The sequence below is a fragment of the Aethalodelphis obliquidens genome, unplaced genomic scaffold (assembly GCF_003676395.1).
Source record: "Aethalodelphis obliquidens isolate GAN/ISIS:26980383/991018 unplaced genomic scaffold, ASM367639v1 scaffold6, whole genome shotgun sequence".
Classification (NCBI taxonomy): Eukaryota; Metazoa; Chordata; class Mammalia; order Artiodactyla; family Delphinidae; genus Aethalodelphis; species Aethalodelphis obliquidens.
Genome location: NW_020837950.1, coordinates 67,776,054 through 67,782,053, shown reverse-complemented (window position 1 = coordinate 67,782,053; position 6,000 = coordinate 67,776,054). Strand labels below are relative to the sequence as shown.

The window sequence follows — 6,000 nt, the reverse complement described above, 5'->3', positions numbered from 1 at the left end:
AGCCTGTAGAGACTTCAAATTTGAAATACCTACATCAATTCTAAAAGTAAGAACATAAAGGACTGTCATCATGGAAATAAATGGAACGAATGTCAGTGAAACAGCTGGGCTGGTTGCATCCTCCCTTTTTGTCTCTCCTTGTCTTCCCACTTTTCTCTATAAAAAGAGTATTTGTCAGTGCTTATTCTTTTCCCCAAGGTAAGCAGAACAGCTCACTGAAGAACTGAATGATCTCTGCAGAGGACTAGGCTTTCTACAATGGATATTGTTTTCCTGGAGTAAATCCCTTCTTATTTTTTTACATGATGGCAAGCAGAGGCAATCTGAATGCCTTACCACTACTTTTTCACTATAAAGTGGTGCTTGCTAATCCATATATAACATAGAAAATCCTATAAAAATATACAAGTTCTCACTTACTTTGACTATTCCATGGGAAATAGGCCTGCCCAACTGAAAAGGAAACTCACACCACCTACTGTACACAAATTTGAATAAAAAAATCAAGACTCATTAGCCTTTTAGGAGAAATTTAACAGCTCAGAAAATGACCAACATGAGGAAAAGATCTAATTAAGGAAAAGAAAATTTAAATTTAAATAAAATTATACTTGATAACTCTGGTGAGATTAGAGACATTTCATCCTGGGGAAAAAAAGTTAGTACAATAATACAAATAACAAGAACAACAATAAAAAGAAAAACATCTTTCCAAAAAAGATGTTTTTAGATTTTATATAACATTAGATTTTATCTAATTTTATCAATTAGATAAAATCCTTTTGAAAAGGCATATTTTCTATTCAAAAACATCAATCCAACAATGTAATTAAAGAGAAGTTTGAAATATTTTTTTTCCTTTAAAGCTTTTCAAATTCTAAAATATGTTAGCCTTAAATAAATTCTAAACTAACATCTTAGGTATTCAAGCTTCAGGAGTTGTATTTTTTTTTTCCCTTTCAACTTCCTTTTGGCAAATTTTATGTTTAAAGTCTTTTAAATCAGCCTGCACATTTTAAAACTTGTAAGCAAAAGGATTTAGAGCTGTCACTCGGAATGTCATGTCTGTTGTCTGTGGTTCATGAATAATTGACACTGAGATTACCTAGGGAAATTTGCAATTAGCCTCATTAACATAAGAACGAACAGTAGGCTGCTTGGTGAATGCTAGATTTTAACTTAGGTATTTACTCAAGAGATAAAAAAAAGTTTATAATAGGACCTCTAATGAAAAATTCATTAGTTCGATTTGCTATCCCAAGGGTTTCCCAGTCACTTCATGAATCAGTCATTGAGAAAACCAAGAATACACATTCAGTTATTAATTTATACTTTCAACTACCTGTGAATGTACAAATAACAAAAGAGATCAATCTCCAGGTAACATATAATGATTCAACAGCAGTGATGCAAAATAAGTACCATATAGATCACTGCTAATCTGGCTGTTGATTATTCAGAGTTGAAAATTAGGTTCTAAGAAATGTACAAAATATTAATAAAATAATATCAAAAAATTTATTTGTAACTACTTGGAATGAATTTTAAATATGTAAAACTCAGGTGATAATAAACATCTTTATGATTCAATTTATTCTCTTTAAGGTTGATGCTTAACTCACAAGATATCAAATATACTTCTATAAAAAATTTTAAAAAACTCACAAGAACATTAATATACATTTTAAAAAGCACTAATTTTACCATTGCATCAAAAAGGATCAAATACCTAGGAATAAACCTACCTAAGGAGGTGAAAGATCTGTATTCACAAAACTATAGGATACTGATAAAAGAAATCAAAGATGACACAAACAGATGGAGAGATATACCATGTTCTTGGATTGGAAGAATCAATATTGTGAAAATGACTATACTACCCAAAGCAATCTACAGATTCAATGCAATCCCTATCAAATTACAAATAGCATTTTTCACAGAATTAGGACAAAAAATTTTACAATTTGTATGGAAACACAGTAGATCCCAAATAGCCAAAGCAATATTGAGAAAGAAAAACGGAGCTGGAGGAATCAGGTTCCCTGACTTCAGACTATACTACAAAGATACAGTAATCAAAACATGGTACTAGCACAAAAACAGAAATATAGATCAATGGAACAGTATAGAAAGTTCAGAGATAAAGCCATGCACCTATATTCACCTAACCTATGACTAAGGAGGCAAGAATATACAATGGAGAAAAGAGTCTTTTCAATATGTGGCACTGGGAAAACTGGACAGATACGTGTAAACGAATGAAATTAGATCACTTCCTAGACCACACACAACAATAAACTCAAAATGGAGTAAAGACCTAAATATAAGGCTGGATACCATAAAACTCTTGGAGGAAAACATCAGCAGAACACACTCTGACATAAACTGCAGTAAGATCTTTTTTGATCCACCTCCTAGAATAATGAAAATAAAAACAAAAATAAACAAATGGGACCTAATGAAACTTAAAGACTTGTGCACAGCAAAGGAAAACCATAAACAAGATGAAAAGACAACCTCAGAATGGGAGAAAATATTTGCAAATGATGTGACCAGCAAGGGCTTAATTTCCAAATATACAAACAGCTCATACAATTCAATAACAAAAAACAAACAACCGAATCAAAAAATGGGTGAAGATCTAAATAGACATTTCTCCAAAGAAAGCATACAGATGGCCAAAAACACATGAAAAGATGCTCAACATCACTAATTATTAGAGAAATGCAAATCAGAACTACAATGAGTTATCACCTCACACTGGTCAGAATGGCCATCATAAAAATCTACAGACAAATGCTGGAGAGGGTGTGGAGAAAAGGGAACCTTCCTACACTTTTAGTGGGAATGTAAACTGGTACAGCCACTATGGAGAATAGTATGGAGGTTCCTTAAAAAACTAAAAATAGAGCTACCATATGATCCAGCAGTCACACTTCTGGGCATATATCTGGAGAAAACCATAATTTGAAAAGATCCATGCACCCCAATGTTTATTGCAGTACTATTTACAATAACCAAAACATGGAAGCAACCTAAGTGTCCATTGACAGAGGAGTGGATAAAGATGTGGTACATATATACAATGGAATATTACTCATCCATAAAAAAGAATGAAATAAAGCCATTTACAGCAACATGGATGGACATAGAGATTGTCATACTGAGTGAAGTAAGTCAGACAGAGAAAGACAAATATCATATGATATTGCTTATATGTGGAATCTAGAAAAATGGTACAAATGAACTTATTTACAAAATAGAAATAGAGTCAAGGATGTAAAAAACACACTTATGGTTACTGGGGTGGGGGGAGGGATAAATTGGGAGATTGGGGATTGACATATACACACTACTACATATAAAATAGATAACTAATAAGTACCTCCTGTATAGCACAGGGAACTCTGCTCAATATTCTATAATAACCTATATGGGAAAAGAATCTAAAAAGGAGTGGATATATGTATATGTATAACTGAGTCACTTTGCTGTACACCTAAAACTAACACAGCATTGTAATCCAACCACAATAAAAATTTTTAGAAAGCACTGATTTTTGCCCAAATGTAGTAAGAAGAAGAAAAAAATAAAATGGGTAATATTGAATAATGTGCACATAAAAGTACAAAAGTATGTTTCCACTCATTTGTATATTGATACATTTGTTATGATAACTGCACAACACTTTGGAAGTGTCTTTTAAAGCTGCACACATTTTAGGTTCAGTTTAATGCAGCATTTTAAAGTATTTTTTCTAGTTCCACTTTAGTATGAGTGTAAAATAAGATACTGAAGATGTTAGAAAATATTACAATATAGTTTTAAAATTTTTAAAGAGAAGATGTCTGTATAGAGTGTAAGGGGGAAGCATTTCTGGAAGAGTTCATATTCCACAAAACGTATGTTGTGGACATGTGTCATCCCAACAATAAAATTATATGTGAAGAAATTCACAGAAAAAAAATCATTTCATCTGAAATATTTTCTTTTAAAATTATAGGAAGTGCTAGGAACCAACAAAGATCCATCAGAGACTGAATAAACTAGCCAAAAAATAAAAAGCCAAAACAGTAGGGTTCAACACTTCAACTAAACAACTTTTAATCTATCAGTTATTCATTTTTAACATTGTTTCACATAATATGTAATTTCCTGGTACCAAGAGAATAAGAGAAGTAGTATTAATCAAAGTTCTCTGGAGAAACAGAACCAGTAGTGTGTGAGTCTGTATATACACATACTGTGTGTGTGTGTGTGTATATAGAATATGTGTTTCAATGAGACTTCCTAGCAAAGGATGCACTGTAAAACAAAAATATTTTGTAACCCACTTTTGTGAAAGGTAAAAATAACTACATTTAAAAGTATACTTTAGAAATTCTCCTCAAAAGAATCCTGTATTTGAACTCTGTTCATAGTTTTATTTTTTTAACTGTTTAGACAAACAGTTGGAAATTAGAATAATTTCCTGCATTAAGCTTAGACAAGTATAAATACAGCCCTATACAGTTTCATAGCTTTCCCTTCCCGCATTTGTGTATATTTGTGACAGTGGGTATATACAGCCTGAAAGTGTATACATGTATCATAACATGTAGATTAATATATTGTGAAGTATTCAGTAACCATTATGTATAAGGTAGATAAAAATTAAAAGGGTTTAATTTCCAAGAAAAAAATAGAAAAATGGTTTTTAAAAAATAAAGTTTAGGGCTTCCCTGGTGGCACAGTAGTTGAGAGTCTGCCTGCTGATGCAGGGGACACAGGTTCGTGCCCTGGTCCAGGAAGATCCCACATGCCGTGGAGCGGCTGGGCCCGTGAGCCATGGCTGCTGAGCCTGCGCATCCGGAGCCTGTGCTCTGCAACAGGAGAGGCCACAACAGTGAGAGGCCCGTGTACCACAAAAAAATAAAAAATAATATTTATTAGAGCATAAAATTATATATACATATAAAATATATACATATTATATATACTATACATTGTATATATATTTTATATACATATATATGTATACATGTATGTATGGAGAGTCAAGTAGACATAAAATTAACCACCACATAAGTCTACTGCCTTTTTACCTAAGTAATATGGAAACTTCTGTGGAGGTCTTTACAGTTTACTCCAGATATTCCTTACCTCCTTGTCTAATTCTGTATTTCATTCTATATGGCAACATATGTTGCCAAACCTCTAACAGAATTCTAGTCAGTATTTAATATTATTGTTATTATTTTAAGACTAGAAGTAAAGTCTTAAGTTCAGTTACAGAAGATAAATCTCTATAGAGACATTGCTATTAAGAGCCATCTTGAGTCTTTCTATGTATACTCAAAGGTCTCACAATATATATGTTTCCAAATAGCAAATGTATTTAAAAATTTAAAAGTTCACATACTTTGAAGAAATAACTCTGAACTTCAAATTAATCACAACTGTGTTGAAGATAGCAATCCTGTATTCATCCAATTATCAAAATTAGTAATTTGTTCTAAGCAAATTATGCTTATGATACTTCACTTATTTCCTTCATTATAAATTTGTTCACTGTGATTGGTGGAGCACTTAAATGTGGTGGCATGGGGAATATATTTCTAAGCACTTTCTTTCAATCTTGAGGATATAATAGATTTTTAATCCTCCAGCTTTTCCCCTTTACTAGTAAAAAAAAGCCCTGAGTTTTAGCTTACAGAACAAGTTAAATCATTTTTCCCCTATAGGAAATAATCTGAATCTTAAACATAAATCATGTAGAAGTTCTATTTAAGAGTCCCCTCTTTTAGAGCCTCTTAATGGAGGATATCAATACTTGCTTTATAATTTTGAACTAATTAAATCAGTCTATTTGATTAAACCAAAAGGTCTATTTACCAAAATATTGTTCTGTTCACTAAATAGCTGTAGTTCAACACATTTACTTTCGACAAGTATTTTATCTTTTTACATCTAAACCCAGAGGTAAAAATATCCCCGAAGGTCTGAATTATAAATGTTCCC

The 6,000-nt window shown here is 32.0% G+C and overlaps 1 long non-coding RNA gene across 1 annotated transcript in view; it reads left to right on the top strand.

The window, feature by feature from the left end:
- Window positions 1-6,000, top strand: part of LOC113619110 (uncharacterized) — a 53,301-nt gene that overhangs the window by 23,293 nt on the left and 24,008 nt on the right. The window lies entirely within an intron of this gene.